The sequence below is a fragment of the Podarcis melisellensis genome (genome assembly GCF_964234715.1).
Source record: "Podarcis melisellensis genome assembly, chromosome: 2".
NCBI lineage: Eukaryota > Metazoa > Chordata > Lepidosauria > Squamata > Lacertidae > Podarcis > Podarcis melisellensis.
The window spans coordinates 112,580,393-112,600,051 of NC_138529.1; the positions used below are offsets into that span (position 1 = coordinate 112,580,393).

General features: G+C 43.8%; 1 protein-coding gene across 1 annotated transcript in view; it reads right to left on the reverse strand.

The window, feature by feature from the left end:
* Nucleotides 1-19,317, reverse strand: part of LOC309364771 (uncharacterized protein) — a 43,313-nt gene extending 23,996 nt beyond the window's left edge. Inside the window, exon 1 of the mRNA XM_081902662.1 lies at nt 19,088-19,317. The gene's annotated coding sequence lies outside the window, so the exon portion shown is untranslated. The remainder of the gene's footprint in view (nt 1-19,087) is intronic.
* Nucleotides 19,318-19,659: the final 342 nt, after the last annotated feature.

Genomic DNA, 19,659 nt, shown 5'->3' on the forward strand with positions numbered 1-19,659 from the left:
ATACATAACAAAGTCAAATTCTGAGAGATTTGTTTGACAGCTAAGAATATTAATATTTTTAAAGACAATTACAAGAATGAGTGGAAAGAAATAAAAAGAGCTTTAGAGATATGGGGAAGAATGGATTTATCATTTTGGGGAAGAATATCAGTAATAAAAATGAATGTATTGCCAAAAATGTTATTTTTATTCCAATCAGTCCCGGCAATAGGCAACACAGGATGCTTTGAAAAATGGCAAGGAGATATATCTAGGTTTATCTGGAAAGGGAAGAAACAAAGGATAAAAAATAAATTATTAACAGATGTAAGAGAGAGAGGAGGTTTTGCCCTCCTGGATTTGAAACTTTATTATTAAGCATCCTGTATCTGCTACAACCAGGAATGGATTACATTGGAAAACACAGAGACTGTATTTTAGACCTGGAAGGACATGAATTATGCATAGCATGGATATTTATGGTAGGAAAAGACCTAGGTGCATAGAGCTTCTCAGAATCATACAGTAAGAAAATCAATTTTTAGGGTATGGGAGAAGTATAAAAATTTGTTTGAGTAAAAAACACACTGGTGGCTTTCCCCCTTGGAAGCAATATCTCTGAAAAAAATTGAATATGAGAAGTAATTGTCTGACTTATAGAGAACTCTTAACTGAAGTTGAAAACCAACTGAAATAAAAAGATTTTGAAGAGATAAGGGAAGCTGTAACTGACTGGTTACAGTACCATCAACTAAACAATATCTTTAAGATAGACATGAAAAAACTATTAAAAGAATTGTGTCTAGGTGAAAAATTCCAAAAAGGTATAAATGCAATATATGACCAACAGAAAGCAAAAATTATTATTAATGGAGAGTTTGGAGAAGAAATCAACATCTTTAAAGGTACAAGACGAGGATGCCCCCATCCCCAATGTTATTTACAATAGTATTAGAAGTTCTATTAAAGAAAATAAGGCAGGACAACCAATAAGAGGAATAGCAGTTGGTGAAAAAAGATACAAGTTAAGATCCTTTGCAGATGATGTTATGATCACAACAGAAAATCCTCTACAATGTACACCTAGAATATTGGAATGCATAAACGAATATGGCAGACTAGCAGGATACAAATTAAACTATGGGAAAAGCAAAATACTAGTGAAAAATATGGAAAAAAAAGATAAAGTGAAATTACAATAAATTACAGGATTGGAAATTAAAAAGAAAATAAGGTATCTTGGAATAAATTTAACAACAAACACTATAGACTTAAGTAATGAGAACTATAGGAACACATGGAATGAAATAAAAAATGACTTGCAAGTATGGGGGAAATTAAATCTTTCCTTACTAGGGAAAATATCGGTAATAAAGATGAACATATTACCAAGGATGATGTTTTTATTTCAAAGTATCTCAATACTAGGAGGAGATAAATGTTTTAATAAGTGGAAAAGAGATTTGGCTAAATTCGTATGGTCAGGGAAAAAGCCAAGAATAAAACACAAAATAATGATAGATAAGAAGGAGAGAGGAGGATTTGGTCTCCCAGACATGGAGTTATATCATGATGCGGTGGGTCTGACCTGGCTAAAAGAATGGATCAAATTAGATGACTCGGATGTATTGGATTTAGACAGAGTAGAGACGAGATTTGGATGGCATGCCTATCTAATAGATAAAAAAGTCAAAGTACATAAAGGCTTCCTAGGGGATATAGTCAGAAAGTCTATATATAAAATATGGGAGAAATATAAAAGACTCCTAGAACCAAAAACTCCCTGGTGGGCATCGCCAGCAGAAATTGTCGCAGTGAAAAAATTAAATATGAAATAAAATTGGGTTACCTATAAAACTGTATTAAAGGAAACAAACAGAGAATTGGAATTAAAGGATTATACAGAAATTAAAGCTCATATTAGTGATTGGTTCCAATATATTCAAATTAAGTATAGATTACCGAAAGACAAAAAGCTAGGATTTGAAAAAGAAATATCAAAATTCGATAAATATTTAATACAAGAAAAATCAAATAATATATCTAAATTGTATAATCTGATCTTAGAGTGGGAAACAAAGGATGAATTGGTTAAAGCATCAATGATTAAATGGGCGCAAGATATTGGGGAAAATATTATGTTTGAACAATGGGAAAAATTGTGGAAAGAAGATATGAAATTCCCGATGTGTTATATACTGAAAGAAAATTACCTCAAAGTACAACATAGATGGTATTTAACACCTGAAAGAATAACAAAAACGAATAAAAATTGTAGCGATGTCTGTTGGCGATGCAACACTGGAAAAGGTACTATGAAGGAAATCAACCCTGAGTGCTCACTGGAAGGACAGATTGTGAAGCTGAGGCTCCAGTACTTTGGCCACCTCACGAGAAGAGAAGACTCCCTGGAGAAGACCCTGATGTTGGGAAAGATGGAGGGCACAAGGAGAAGGGGACGGCAGAGGACGAGATGGTTGGATAGTGTTTTCGAGGTTACCAGCATGAGTTTGACCAAACTGTGGGAGGCAGTGGAGGACAGAGGTGCCTGGCGTTCTCTGGTCCATGGGGTCACGAAGAGTCGGACACGACTAAACGACTAATCAACAACAACAACAACACTATGATACATATATAGTGGAATTGTTTAAACATCAAACAATTTTGGGAAATAATATATAATGAAATGAAAAAAAATGTTTAGATATTCATTTAGGAAAACACCAGAAGATTTTCTATTGGGAATAGTACCAGGAAGCCTAAAGGAAGAAGACAAGACCTTATATTTATACGCAACAGTAGCCGCAAGGCTATTGAGTGCGAAAAACTGGAAAAGTGGTATTGTACAGACAAAAATAGAGTGGCTTGCCAAATTATTGGAGTCCTACAATATATCCAAAACAATGGGAGAAATTGGAAGGATCTCAAAAGAGTAGATAGATAGGGACTGGAAGGTGTTTAAAAGATACTTGCAAAACCATATCGAAAAATCAGAACTCCTATTGGAATAAACAAGTTCAGTTTCAAACACTGAAATACTAAATAAGATGGATAACAATGTGTAATAGAGACTTCCGCCTAGGCAGCATGGCGGCTGCAGCAGCAGAAAAGAGCTCCTGAAGCCAGCCAGAGTAAAAGGCTCTGTCTGGCCGATCCCCGGGCTCCCAGGTCTGCTGCTGCCACACTGCCAACGGAGAGGAATCGGGGGTGTCTTTCAAAGGAGCCAAAACACCCCCCCACGACCTTGATTGAGCCGGAAAGGCACCCGACCACCCCCCCAACAGCCGAGAGGAGCTCCAAACCCAGGAAGACAGTGGAGCCAACGCAGAGAGGGAGAAAAAGAAAAGAGGGAAAGAAGAAGAAAGAAAGAAAGAAAGAAAAAGGAGCCCTAACTTTAACTTTACCGCTGCTGCCCCCATCTCTGCCGACAAAGAAGAGGGGAGGTAGGTGAACACGGGAAGGCAAAAGACGCTGCGAAAACACGTGGCTGAGCGGACCGGAGCCTACCTCTCCATGCAAAGCCGCATGACAAAGGAGATCGCAGAAAGGAAGAAACTACCCCCTTTTTTCTCTCCTTTTTTCTAAAAACAAACAAAATCCTTTTTTTAACCCCTTCCGACCCCTACCCCTTCCCCCCTTTTTTTAAAAAAAGAAATACTTTTTTATTCCCCCCCCATATACCTACTTTTATCATTTTTCTTTTTAAAAGAGGGGCCACTGCTGCTGCAGCCACCCTTTAATTGAATCTTTATTTTTATTTCTATCTTTTCTACACACTATTTAAAGACACACTTTTCCACACACACACACCCTCAATTTAAACCTCATTTTATTTTCACCTCAAACTCCCCTCTTAAGAATTAAAATGGCAGTACCCAGAAAACAGCCCTGAACCATCACAGGCCGTTTCCTGGGACTGCCACTTCGCCCCAGACTTTCCACTCTCTTTTACCTATACCTTACTCATTTTTATTTTTATTTTTAAATAAAAAGCTCTATCTATCTACCTATCTATCTAAAGACAACCCCCCCTTTCTTTTTCTTTTTCTTTACCTTTAATTCTCATTTTTATCTTTTACCCGTACAATTTTAATTACTTTTTTACAAACAAAAAATAAGAACAATAATTAGGGGGAAATATTATTTATTTTATTTTATTATTTTTTTTAAAAAACAACAACACACACACACACTTTCCCCCCCTCTCTTTTTAAAGCCCTTTCTTTTCTATTTGTTGGCTTGTTCTTGAGGGGGGAATCTTTCACCCCCAGCTACAACCACCACTCTCTTTTAAAACAAAAATTTCCTCTACATCACTGTTATTGTTATTGATACTCCCCCCCTCAACTCCCCCCTTTTATTTTTCTCTCCCTTTTTTCTCTCCCCTCTCTCTCTTCACCACTCCTCATTTTTTCCCTTTATCCCACCTTTCATTTTTCATCCCCAATTTTGCTTTCTATCCCTTTTATTTTTTAAAAAAAATCAACCCCCCCCCGTTTTAGCCTGTCAGTTTGTTTTTGAGAGGGGAGCCCTTCCCCCCACCCCCTCTTTTAAAATAAGACTTTCCCCCATACCATTGCAGCAGCTCGCCCTCCCTCCCTCCGTTCTCCCCCTCTCTTTTCTTCTCCTTCCCTCTCCCACCCTTCCCCCTCCTCCTCTCCTTTTCTCTCCCTCCTCCCTCTCTCCATCCCCCCTTCCCCTAAAGGAAACACATACACACATTCATATCACCCTATCATAATTTGCCCCCTCATACTATAGCTAAAATTACTGCTGCAATCTAATACCACTGATATTACTGTACTATCTCTCCTCTCTCTCTCTCTCTCTCTCTCTCTCTCTCTCTCTCTCTCTCTCTCTCTCTCCTCTCTTACTCCAATCTCCCCTCTCTCCCCCCGCCTCCTTCCTTCCTTCCTTCCTTCCTTCCTTCCTTCCTTCCTTCCTTCCTTCCTTCCCTCCCTCCTTCCCTCCCTCCTTCCCTCCCTCCTTCCCTCCCTCCTTCCCTCCCTCCTTCCTTCCCTCCTCCCTTCCCTCCTCCCTTCCCTCCTCCCTCCCTCCTCCCTCCCTCCTCCCTCCCTCCTCCCTCCCTCCTCCCTCCCTCCTCCCTCCCTCCTCCCTCCCTCCTCCTCCTCCTCCTCCTCCTCCTCCTTCTTCTTCTTCTTCTTCTTCTTCTTCTTCTTCTTCTTCTTCTTCTTCTTCCTCTTCCTCTTCCTCTTCCTCTTCTTCCCTTTTCTCCCTCCACCCTTTACATATAGCCCATTTGTCTGTCTCTGTTTCTAAGCGCACTCCCAACCCCAATTTCCACCTTAACTGGACCCCAGTACCCCTTTTGGATATATACAACCCCCTCCTAAACACATATTTCCCCTGGCCCCACCCCTCTAATCTCTTGCATCTCTACCTGCTAACCCCCCTCCCTTTATATGAACTGTCTGTCCGTTAGTCTACCCATCTCTGCTTACCTGCCCTCCCCCCCAGCCTCGGCGGCATCGCTGAGGCAACTACAGAAAACCCAAGAGAAGTTCTTAAAACACAGGCTAGAAGTGACACAAATGACCACCTAATCCAAACGCTCTGTAAAAGCCACCAGCCAACAAAGCCTGATCAGCTCAACAACCCAACAATACCCAGGAATCACCACTGCCACAACTCCTAACCACCACACGCCCTACCCCAAGTGGAAGCCAAGCCAACCTCAAACCAAAACTATCAAGGAGACTGAGATGACACCAACCAGGGAGATGGCAAACAATGCTAAGATGGCAACTCCCCTTCAAGATGATGACCACCCAATAACGAAACGAGATCTGAGGGAAATGGAAGCAAGATTAGAAGAAACACTGAAGGCCACAATGGCTCCCATGCAGGTACTAATCAACAATCTAACCTCCAAAGTGGAAGCTCTAGAGAACAAAAACCAAATGCAAGAAAAAATAATAGAGCAATACCGGGAGGAGAACGCACGTGTGAACAAGAAACTGGACGAACTGGTAAACCAAATGGAAGCAGAACACAGAGAGATGAAAATTAAACAAGCTGACCTTGAAGATCGCAATAGACGTTGTAACATCCGCTTCCGCAACTTTCCTGAAAAAACAGAGGAGAAAAGCCCAGCAGACCTAATTATACGCTGGCTGAAAAACACAATCCCAAGCCTGAAACTCGAGGCGGATGACTTGGAGAGGGCACACAGAGCCCTAAAACCTATGCCAAAACCCAGCGCCCCCCCAAGAGACATCATTGTATGCTTCACACGCTACAAAAAGAAGGAAGAGATATGGCACCACCTCAGAAACTCAAGCAACCTTCGATACGGAGAAACCCCCATTCTGGCCCTACAAGACCTATCTCAGGATACCCTAAACCGGAGGAAAAGCCTGCGCCCATGCACCCAGCGTCTCCAACAAGCAGGGATCAAATACCGATGGGGCTTCCCCTTCCGCCTCATTGCAACAACCAATACAACACAACACATGGCTACCAACATACCTGAGGCCCTGCAACTACTAAAGAACCTTGAACTCGACCTCCCACCGGAATGGCAACCGACAAACCCACCAAATGACAGCCCCAACCAGGAGGAAACAACAGCAAACAACTGGACGACGGTACAGAGGAAAAAGAATCAACAGAAGCGGCAGAACAACGCAAACCAATACAGGCAAGCATGCTCAGAACCGTCCCGCCGGCCATACGACACAAGAAACCAGACCAAGATTAACCAAACCAATTCATCGTAGACGGACAACCCTACAATAACAACAACAACCACAGCTGAATGAAGCAACCAGGAAAAAACCACAAACCGAAGGACTGGTGATTTCTCCCCCCCTTTCCCCCTCTCTCCCCCCCCCAAAACATAGATTTAGTTAACACCATCAACATCCCCCCAGCCCCGCACCCCCACAGAAACCCCCACCCCAACACAAGTCCAGACGACCTCAACCACATTCCCCATCACCCACACCTTCAACATCCTCATACTCCATACTAAGGAAAAACAACTCCAACCTTAATAACACAACCCACAATCAGGCTAAAATCTGATACCCAACCAGCAATATGGTGGCACCAGAGCATACCAGCACCCACATCCCCACCCCAACACACCAACAATGTTGCTCATAACATTGGCAACATTGCTTACGAACCTTATACCTGATAGCGACGTTACAAAGTCACTTCACACTGTCTCACTGATCACCCCCCATCGCAAACAACAGGGGGGATGGCCTGTCCTTGAACATGGCCTTCCACACCAGCTGAGACCTAGGACCAACCGGCTAAATGCCAGATGGCCCAAAATACCCCAAACAAACGCCTATATGACTACATATAGGAAACTCCCTACAACTTACCCCCTACTCTTTAACCCAAATCTCACTCTAATCCCACTAGCCCCCCACCCTCCACACCCTAGGTCAGCGCAACCCCACTGGTTCTTTAAACAACACGAAGAGAGAGACACAAGACAACCCGAACGGGTTGGCAGGGAATCGCCCCACATAATAGATAAGCAAGATGGCTAGCCTAAAAGCAATTACATTAAATGTGAGGGGGCTGGGAAACCCCATCAAAAGAAAACGCATCACCTCATACATAAACACCATGAAACCACACATCACCTTCCTACAAGAAATACACAACCCACCCAAAGGCAGCAAACTCCTGAGCGACCCCCGCTTCAATCAACAGTGGGTCGCATAAGGCTCAGGGAAAGCTCGTGGTGTAGCCATAATACTCAGTAGAGACCTGAACTTCACTGCCACAACAGTCCTCAAGGACAAAAAAGGCAGATTCATTTTTGCTAAAGGGACACTAGATGGCAAAATCAAACTGACAATCGGCTCCATATATGCCCCAAACACGAAACAATTAGAATTCTTCCAGAAGATACTAAACAAATTCCTCTCCTTCTCTGAAGGGGAAGCAATCCTAGGAGGGGACCTCAATCTAAATATGAAAGGTTTATCCCTGAAAGATATCCACCCCACAACCCCATGGGCAACCTTCCTCCGAAGGAAAACCCCAACAACTAGGAACTCTTACAAGTTACTAAAAATGCTAAAAAACAGGGGTCTCTACGACATTTGGGGTGAGCAAAACCCGGGAGACATCAGCCATGCATTCCAATCGGGACGCCATGATACAGTGTCCAGACTGGACAGCATTCTACTCACACAGGGTCTGATCCCCTCAGTAGAATCAACAAACATAGGTAACATTAAAATCACAGATCACGCCCCAGTAGAAGTCATTGTTAAAATAGGAGAAGGAACACAAACCACCCCTTCATGGTCCTTCAGTCCCATCCTAACTACAAACAAACAAATTAGAGAGTCTCACAAAAACCCTCCAAAACTACTTCAAGGAAAACGATGTAAACAATATAACAACCCCCCTCCTATGGGACGCAATGAAAGCGGTCACCAGAGGAGCTTGCATAAAAGAGAAAACATTCCTTAAAAAACAAACCTCCTCAAAAATTAGCAAAATAGAACAAGACATCACAGCCCTCTCATCACGCTATAAACAAACAGGATCTAAAAAACTCCTCAAACTTATAGAACAAAAAAGGAGAGAACTAGACTCCCTAGAAATTAACAAAACAATGATCAACATTCTATACTCTAAACAACGTTTCTACGAATATGGAGGGAAAAACTCCAGATTACTAGCAAATAGATGTAGGAAAAAAGCACTCAAAACAAGAATACACTGCATCACCAAAAAAGACGGCAACATAACATTCTCCCCCGAAGAAATAACCTCAGAATTTGCAGAATTCTACTCCAACCTATACACCTCCCATAACCCACCAGAGAAGGAAATCAGAACATTCCTAGCAGGACTGACCATGCCTACCCTAACTGATGAGGAACAGGAATTCATGGACAGCCCTATCACCCCAGAGGAAATAGATGCGGTCCTCAAAAACCTGAAACCACACAAAGCCCCAGGCCCAGATGGCTTCACAGCAGAATTCTATAGGAAACTCAAAGAACCCTTGATGCCCTACATGACCCGCCTATTCAACGACATCATAAAAGGGGGCCCCATCCCCAAAACCTGGACCCACTCCAAAATAGTCTCCATCCCAAAACCACTAAAAGATAGCCTCAAAGTAGAATCATACCGCCCAATCTCATTAATAAACCAAGACTACAAGATATTCACATCAATCTTGGCCAACCGCCTAAAAACCTTCCTACACAAATTAATAGCCCCAGACCAGACTGGCTTTGTCCCTGGCCGCAATATAACAGACCCCATCAGGAAACTACTGAACCTGATCGAACACAGCAAGGCAACCAAACTCCCATTGACAATTATGTCCCTAGACATCCTCAAAGCCTTTGACTGCTTGGAGTGGAAATACATATTAGCAGTACTAACTAACATGAAATTTGGCCCCAACTTCCTACAAATCCTCAAACAAATATACTCCCAAGCCTCAGCAAAATGCAGAACTAATAATATGGATTCTAATACTATAGCTATCCAAAGAGGCACGAAACAAGGATGCCCACTGTCTCCCTTCTTATTTATCCTGGCTCTGGAACCCTTAGCAATCCGCATCCGAGCAGCCACAGACATCAAGGGAGTGGAAATAAAAGGCAGAACCTATAAATTAGGGCTCTTTGCAGATGACCTAATGGTCACAACACCAGACCCCATAAGCACAGCAACCTCCCTAATCAGAGAACTCAACACATTTGCAATGGTGTCGGGCCTACAGGTAAATTTTACAAAGTCAGAAGCTATGTGCTTTAACACCCCTCCTCACACCCAAAAAGAACTCATGAAGGTCACCAAAATAAAACTTTGCCACACCAAGTTCAGATACCTAGGGGTATAAATAACCAGAAACCTCAATAAATTGTACCTCCACAACTACAAGCCCCTGTGGCGACAAATTAACAAAGACCTAAAGAGATGGAATAACATGAATTTCACTCTCTCAGACAAAATAGCCATGATCAAAATGATCACACTCCCAAAACTAACCTACCTATTCCAAACCCTCCCAATCTGGATCCCCTCAACCCAACTTCGCAGTTGGCAGAGAAAACTACACTCTTTCATCTTCTCACATAAAAAACCAAGAATAAGCTCCAAATACCTGCACCTCCCCACCTCAGAAGGAGGATGGGGAATCCCCAACATAGAAGCATATTACAATGCCAACCAAATACGCCATATAATCCCATATATACTAGAAGATGAGACAAAACAATGGGTACACCTAGAGAGGGACACAATTGAAAACACCTGCACCACAACATACCCACTCCTCCCAAACAAACTAAAGAAAATTCCCACAACGCTTAACAGGTACACACAGACCATGCTCAAAGCATGGAAAACACAAATAGGCAAACTATCCCCAAGCCCATCCCCACTAATCCCCCTGGCGCACCACCCATTATTCTACCATGCAGCACAAAACCTCCAGACAAAAACCTGGCGAACCAAAGGCTTATATCGCCTAATAGACTTTTATAAAAATAACAAACCCTTGTCAACACAAGAAATACAAGACAAACTAGAAGACACCCAAATGACCTGGTTAACACAACACCAACTACATGCCCTCTTAAACAACCCAACAGTAAAATCAGCAGGAACTAGGCCCCTGACAACCTTCGAAAAACCTCCTCGTAACAACAAAGGGAAACGGTAAAGGGACGGTATCCGCAATATACAAAATAGTACTCCAAAATCCCGCAAATCCCCTAGACGCAATCAAAAAACAATGGGAGAATGACATAGGCTATGAGATTAACCCCACTCAATGGACCAGAATGTGGTCTAAACCCCCCTTTAAATCCATATCAACGAAAAGAAAAGAACTCACACTGAAACTCACCTACAGGTGGTACCTAACACCAAGGAAACTAGCGCTAATACACCCAGGAACCTCACCAAAATGCTGGAGAGGGTGCACCTCCACAGGCACATACCTCCACATGTGGTGGGAGTGTCCCAAAATTCAACTATTCTGGACAACAGCCATACAAGAAATATGTAAAATAACTAAGCAAGTAATAGACATCACCCCAGAATTGGCCCTACTAAACATCTTCCAAGACAACAATGTCCATTTACACCACAAAGAACTCATAACCCACCTGCTCTCAGCAGCCAGAGACATCATAACCAGACACTGGAAAGACCTGTCAGGAGTAAGCATGGACCAATGGTTCCAAATAGTATGGGAAACAGCCCTACTAGAAAAATTAACTAATAAACTGAAACTGACACGGGGACAAACAGAAGAAGACGCCTTCACCCCGGTATGGCTCCCCTTTATCACATACACAGCCCAACAGGACAATGACAATAATCCACCAACAGCATACAAATCAATATGGCTAACCTGATCCAAAACACACACCCACCTCACTCACACACGAAAACAAAGATCACCACAGCCAATCACAAGCAAACAATCACACCCTAGGCCAACCCCAACCTCTCTCACCACCAAAGGAACACAAGTGAACAACACAGGCAACGCTGACACCAAACTCCACATACATTAAACATAATAGAAACACCGCCACCCGACCCCACCCCCATCCATCTTCCCTCTCTCCACCCCCTTTCTTTTTTCTTTCTTTTTTCTTCTCCCCCTAATGCCTCAACAAATGAAACAGATTTGTAAAAGCGCTACGTGGAAGAAGAAGAAAAAAAAAATACGAGGCACTACACTTCTGTAAAACAAGAAAATCCTTAATAAAAAAAAAGTACTTAAAAAAACCAAAAACAAAAAAAAACCAAACAATGTGTAATAGAAAAAGAAGTTCCTGCGCAATGTTTGCCATCTTGCCAAAGGTTGCAGGCAGCTTTACCTGCAGCAATTGTATGTTGATTGCCCTCTTAGAAGACAAAGTCCAGCAACTGGAGGAACGTGTAGCTACGCTCCAAAGAATTAGAGAGCTGGAGCTCTTCTTGGAAGCAACAGAGAACACCGTCTCCACCAAGGAGGAGACAGGGAACACCCCTGAGAAGGAGGCTAGTTCACCAACACAGGTGCCAGATATATGGAGAAACGTGACTCAAAGAAGTAGGAGGCCCAGGGTTCGCTCTGATTGTTTAGAAATACACAATCGCTTTGAAGTCCTCTCCCCTAGCATGGAAGACGAAGAACAGACTCCATTTGAGGATCTCTCCCTCATTACAGTCGATCAGGTATATGAAGACGAGCAGCAAAGTCAGTCCTCAGGGAATGTGCAGGCGACCTTGGAATGGACAGCTCACGGAAGAACCCCGTCCAAACCTAAGAGGAGGCGTGTAGTGGTGATAGGGGATTCCCTACTGAGGGGAACAGAAGCAGTGATCTGTGGGCCTGACAAGATGTCTCGGGAGGTGTGCTGTCTCCCCGGGGCTAAGATCCAAGATGTAACTGAACGACTGCAAGGAATCATAAAACCCACTGACAAATACCCCTTCCTCTTGGTTCATGTGGGAACCAATGACACTGCAAGCAATAGCCTCCAGAAGATCAAAAGAGACTACGAGGCTCTGGGCAGGAAATTGAAGCAATTAAATGCACAAATTGTCATCTCATCTGTCCTCCCAGTTGAACGACGTGGCTCAGGGAGAGAGGGGAAAAATAGTGGAAGTGAACAGCTGGCTTCGCAAATGGTGTAAACAGGAACGGTTTGGATTCTTAGATCACGGACTGCAGTTTCTTGAAGATGGACTTCTGGCAAGCGATGGGCTGCACCTCACAACGGTTGGGAGGAATGTTTTTGCCAAAAATCTCAGAAACCTCATCAGGAGGGCTTTAAACTGACTAATGTGGGGGAGGGAGACAGTGCTCCTGAAGGTGGGAGTCTATCAATTGATGAAGATGATCATCCAAATGTCATATACCAAACAGCACGCAGACCTAGTGGTGGGAGGAAAAAAATCCTTAAATAAGAGACACGGGGGAATGATTAATGGACTTCAATGTCTGTACACTAATGCGCAAAGCATGGGAAATAAACAAGATGAGCTTGAGCTCTTGGTACAGCAAGCTAAATATTGACATAATAGGCATCACTGAAACCTGGTGGGAGAAGTCCCACGATTGGAATGTAATAATGGAGGGATACAATCTATTTCAGAGAAACAGACCAGACAAGAAAGGAGGAGGAGTGGCGTTATATGTCAGGGATGTGTATACCTGTGAAGAGATCCAAGATTTAGAACCTCAAAGCAAAAGTGAGAGCATTTGGGTCAAAATTAAGGGAGAGAAGAATAACAGAGACCTCATTGTGGGAGTTTACTATAGATCCCCAAGCCAAACGGAGGACATAGACGATGCCTTCCTGGAACAGATGGCCAAGCATGCAAAAGGAAGGGAGATAGTAGTAATGGGGAACTTCAATTACCCGGATATTTGTTGGATGTCAAACTCAGCCAAGAGCATAAGGTCAAACAGCTTCCTCACTGGCCTTGCAGACAACTTCATTGTCCAGAAAGTGGGAGAAGCAACAAGAGGAACAGCCATTTTAGATCTGGTCCTAACCAATGTTGATGACCTGGTTAGTGGGGTAGAAGTGGAAGGATCATTAGGCGCGAGTGATCATGCTCTTCTGAAGTTTACTATACAGCGGAAAGGAGCAGCCAAGCACACTAGGACTCAATTTCTTGACTTTAAGAAAGCCGACTTCATAAAACTTAGGGAAGTGCTGGGTGAGATCCCATGGACAGTAATACTAAAAGGAAAGGGAGTTCATGATGGCTGGGAGTTTGTTAAGAGGGAGATAGTAAAAGCACAACTTCAGGCAATACCAAAGAGACGGAAACATGGAAGGTGCCTAAAGAAACCAGGGTGGCTATCTAAAGAACTTTTAACTGAGTTAAGATTTAAAAAGGATGTGGACAAAAAATGGAAAAGGGGGGAAACCACCAAAGAGGAATTCAAACAAATAGCCAGCACGTGTAGACACAAAGTCAGAAAAGCTAAAGCACAGAATGAACTCAGGCTTGCTAGAGAGGTTAAAAGCAACAAAAAAGGCTTTTATGGGTATGTCCGTAGCAAAAGGGAGAACAAAGAAACAGTGGGGTCACTCAGAGAAGATGGTGAAATGCAAACAGGGGACACAGAAAGGGCTGAACTCCTCAATGCCTTCTTTGCCTCAGTCTTCTCCAATAAAGAAAACAATGCCCGACCTGAAGAATTTGGAGCAAATGATTCAGCAGAGGAAACACAGCCCAGAATAACTAAGGAGATAGTACAAGAATGCTTGGCTAGTTTAGATGTATTCAAGTCTCCAGGGCCAGATGAACTGCATCCAAGAGTATTAAAAGAACTGGCAGATGTGATCTCAGAACCACTGGCAGTCATCTTCCAGAATTCCTGGAGAACAGGCGAAGTCCCAGCAGACTAGAGGAGGGCAAATGTTGTCCCTATTTTCAAAAAGGGGAAAAGAGAGGACCCAAATAATTATCGCCCAGTCAGTCTGACATCAATACCAGGGAAGATTCTGGAGCAGATCATTAAGCAAACAGTCTGTGAGCACCTAGAAAGGAATGCTGTGATCACCAATAGTCAGCATGGATTTCTGAAAAATAAGTCATGTCAGACTAACCTGATCTCGTTTTTTGAGAATTACAAGCCTGGTAGATGAAGGGAACGCAGTGGATGTAGCCTATCTTGATTTCAGCAAGGCATTTGACAAGGTGCTCCATGATATTCTTGTAAAGAAGCTGGTAAAATGCGGACTTGACTATGCTACCACTCAGTGGATTTGTAACTGGCTGACTGACCGAACCCAAAGGGTGCTCATCAGTGGTTCCTCTTCATCCTGGAGAAGAGTGAGCCAACAGTGTGACACGGCAGCTAAAAAAGCCAATGCAATTCTGGGCTGCATCAATAGGATTATAGCATCTAGATCAGGGGAAGTAATAGTGCCACTGTATTCTGCTCTGGTCAGACCTCACCTGGAGTACTGTGTCCAGTTCTGGGCACCACAATTCAAGAAGGACAAAATGGTCAAAGGCCTGGAAACGATGCCTTATGAGGAACGGCTAAGGGAGCTGGGCATGTTTAGCCTGGAGAAGAGGAGGTTAAGGGGTGATATGATAGCCATGTTCAAATATATAAAAGGATGTCACATAGAGGCGGGAGAAAGGTTGTTTTCTGCTGCTCCAGAGAAGCGGACACGGAGCAATGGATCCAAACTACAAGAAAGAAGATTCCACCTAAACATGAGGAAGAACTTCCTGACAGTAAGAGCTGTTCGACAGTGGAATTTGCTGCCAAGGAGTGTGGTGGAGTCTCCTTCTTTGGAGGTCTTTAAGCAGAGGCTTGACAACCATATGTCAGGAGTGCTCTGATGGTGTTTCCTGCTTGGCAGGGGGTTGGACTCGATGGCCCTTGTGGTCTATTCCAACTGTATGATTCTATTCTATGATTCTATGAAATTAGGCTAAAGGTGTGTGAAAGAAAGTAATAGAAGTGGAAAGAAATTGCAATTGAGTAGATTGGAAGTCTAACACAAAGGTGGGGTGAGGGGTGGTGGGTGGTGATGGGAAAAGGAATTATTTGTGGGATTGAGTGTAAGTACCGTATGTTTGAACACTTTTAAGGATTGTATGAAATGTATGTTTGTATGCTTGTATATCTGTAATATATGTGGATTAATGATGACCTATTTTAACAATATTTTTTTTAAAAAAAATTAAAATAAAAATGGTTTTAGTTATGAGACATCACAATTTCAGAAAGAACTCTTAGGAAGTAACATAAAAAAAAATCTGTCTAAAATGTATAACTTGCTCCTAGAATGGCATACAAAGGATGAACAGGTCACTTCAAAGAAGAAGTGGGTACCTTTTGCTATATGTGGTGGTCATGTAAGATAACAGTATCATTTTGGGAAATGGTATATAATGAATTGGAAAAAAATGTTTAAAATAAATTTTGTTAAGAACCTAGAAGCTTATTTATTTGGAATTACAGGTACTGAGATCCCAAAAGACCAGGAAAGACTATGTATGCGACAACAGCTGCACAGATGTTATTATCCCAACGATGGAAAGATGCAATAATCCCAACTAGGGAAGAATGGTGAGCTAAACTGCTGGACTCTGCCGAAATGGCAAAATTAGCCATGAGACTCAGGAATCAAGAAAACAAGGACTTTAAAAAAGAATGGGGAAATTTTATAATTTACCTATGAGATTACTGCACGCAAATCAAAACGTTAGCTGGACTTTAGGAATCACTTGTAAATAAGTTTATGGACACTTTAGATAAATGAGAACTGTGGAGAATGTATCTATACAGTGGTACCTCATTTTACGTAACCCTCTGGTATTTTTCCGGGTTTCGCCACTCGCACGCGTAGAAGCACTCTATTGCGCCGTGTGCGTGCGCAGAAGCGATCCTCTGGTTTGCAAAAACCTCGGGACCTGTCATTTAAAATGCTATAAAAACTATGCTTCTGTTGATTCATCATTTGCAAACCCAGAAATAGGTGTTCCTGTTTTTGAAGTTTGCTGCAGAAACCGAACGTGCTCCTGAGCTCCATTTTTACTGTTGCGCAGCAAATTTAAGTGCCCCCCATCCTAATTAAGGCTTTTTTTCATTCCGTTTTACCCTTAAGCGGCTAATTTAAGTCGTCTCCATCGTAATCAAGGTTTTTTTCATCCCATTCGTTCCCTTGGACAGCTAATTTAAGGCCCACCCCCAATCAATATTCAAGCTGTTTCTGGTTGCAGTGTTCTGAGGTGACATTTGCAGCTTTAGTTTTTTCCTATTTTTTGCATTTTTTGTTTGTGTGGCTTTTTCATTTTTGACTGAGGCTTAGTTTTTTGTTTTATGATTGATTGACTGACTGTGGAAAGGGATAAAAGCTCCCCATTCAAACAATGACTATCATCAATGCAGGTATGAAAATATATATAATTTTAATTTTTATCATCTACAATACTGTCTTATTTATTTTATGGTACAGAACATTGATTATTGCTTTCTTTTTATAGATCAATGGTCTTGTTAGATAGTACAATTCATGTTAAATTGCTGTTTTAGGGGTTGTTTTTCAAAGTCTGGAATGGATTAATCCATTTTGCATTACTCTCTACGGGACAGCACGCCTTGGTTTTGGAACGCTTTGGTTTTGGAAGACTTCCAGAACCGATTAAGTTTGAGACCCGAGGTACCACTGTAACTCCTAAGATTTAAAATCCTGGAGGGAGAAAATCTGCACCCACTACTTTATGAAAGGGATTCAAGAAACAAAGAGCTGCTTTGGAGAAGGCCTCACCCCCCTCCCTTCTTCCTGTCAGGAACTTCCTTCCATTTGTCTCCTCTCCATCTTTTCCTCTTTCTCCCTCCACAATCCATCTATCCCTGTCCCCATCTCCTCTCCCCTGGAACTCACCAGATTTCTCCAAGGGTCTTGGGAGGGAATGCTCAGAGGTTGTGGGGAGGGATGCGGGAGACAGCCTGACCAGGTCAACCGTCCATCTTCCTCCTTCCATCCTGGCTAGGGTTGCAGGTTCAGTCTCAGCTAGGTTTGCAGGTTCAGCTTCCTGAGGAGCGCAGAATCCAGAGCAAGTTGCAGCTTCCTGGGAGGGAGGGAAGAAGAAGAAGCCAAGGGAGTCTGAGAGCCCCTGCAGGGATTCTCCTGCCCAAGACATTCCGCTGCCCCAGAGAAGCCCCAATTGGGCGCCCCCTTCCCAAGAGCCCCAACCCATTTTCAAACACCTTTGGCAATTTCTTTCACCTGCCTGTCCTGCCTCCCTTCCTAAGGCTGGCATGGTATGCACATTTGTGGCATGAGAGTAGATCCCATGGAACTTAAGAGTTAATCTGCAAAGGACTGCTCTGAATACATGGGTGGCCCTTGCATGGAGAAGATGGGAGCCCCTTGCTTGCATCAGGACCCCCTGGGAGAGGCGGGGGATCCGCCCACTGCTCCCTCTGCCCTCGCTGCCGCCTCCTCTGCCCTCCTGGCCTGCAAACACCCTTTGCTCTTGTTGCTCAGGGGAGAGAGGCAGGAAGAGCCTTCAAACCCATCCCTTTCCTCCTCTGCTGCCTTTTCTTGCAGCAGCCCAGTGAGAGGGGAAGGAGCTGCAGCGCCTGGTTCACTGCAGATACACACATGGTTTACTGGGATTGTGAATGAACACGTCCTCCGCCTTCCATGCGGTGGGAGTGGGGGGGTTAAAAGTGGTGAGGAGACACCCCCCCCCCCGTCCTTTTGGGAAACAGGAGCTTTGGCCAGGAGTAAACAACTTAGATGGCAAGTTCACAAGAGAAGCACTTTGGAGCACTGCTTGCTCCTACTATGTGTTTGGACCTAGAGGACAACATACACGTTTACACCACAGGACTCCTTAAAGAGGGCATTTCTTTATATTTGCGGGCCATTTCTACAAAATGGAAGTCTTCTGATGGCAGCCCTGTACAGGAAAGTTTTCGATGTTTTACATTTTTTGATGTTTTTGATGGAAATCGCCCAGTGGCTGAGGCAACACAGTCAGGTGGGCAGGGGGCAAGCAATTAATTATTTATTTTTATTTTACTCTTATTCTTATTAGTATTATTCCCTCCTAAGCCCATCCTGTTATGCATGCTGATCAATGACTTTGTCCCAACCCCCCCCCCTTGACCGCAAGAGGGCTTCCTATTTTTACAGCTATTCTTCACATTTGTATCACAGGGCAGCTTACAAGAGAAAAACACAGAGATGCATAACAGAGTAAAAAATAAAAACAACACCCCCCCCAATTCAGTTGTGAAGTCCATAGATTGTTTAATGAGCCAAACGCCTGGGAGAAGAGCAAGGCTTTCGCCTGTTGCCTAAAGATAAGGTCCTCCTCCGAGGGGTCTTCTGCTGGAGTATAGATATTAAATTTAAATTAATACTATTAAGGCGATCCTGGCCAGCAATGCCCACCCCTCTCCCCTCTCCTTGCCTGCAACTCCCTTTGCACCAGATCCCTGCAGGAGGAAGCTTCTCCCCCCCCCCCCTTCAAGGCCCCCATTAAGAAAACAGCTCCCTTCCCTCCCTTCCCTCCTCCCCATCCGGGGGCTTCTCATCCTGGACCCCCTCGCAAAGCCCCTTCCCTCCTTCCCCGCCACTGGCTTTCCACTCACCCGAAATCCCGGGCAGCGGGGGCGGGAATGGGAGCCCCCGCGCGGGAGGCAGGGAGTGAGGGCGCTTAATTAGGAGGCTTGATTAGGAAGAAGCCCCCTCCTCCTCCTCCGCAGGATGCAGCCCCGCTTCCCGCCTCCTCCCCTCGCTCCTTTGCAAGCCCCGATTTTATCTCTGCTGGTGAAGCCGGAAGTGGAGGCAACTCGGAGGAGGAAGGAGAAATTTCTCCCCACGTTCAGCCTCTTGCCTGTTATTTGATAATTGGGGGAAGGAAAACCTTGCAGCACCTAACCAATGGGGACACGAGGGCGGGAACGTGTGCAGAGGGAATAGAAGCTCATTCTTTGCCCCAGCTGGACTGTGCCTGATTTGGAGCCCCACTTTTGCAAGAACGTATTGTCCTCAATAAGGGACGCTGGTGGCGCTGTGGGTTAAACCCCAGAGCCTAGGGCTTGCCGATCAGAAGTTTGGCAGTTCCAATCCCCGCAAAGGGGTGAGCTCCCTTTGCTGTATCTCTGCTCCTGCCAACCTAGCAATTCGAAAGCACAAAGTGCAAGAAGATAAATAGGCACCT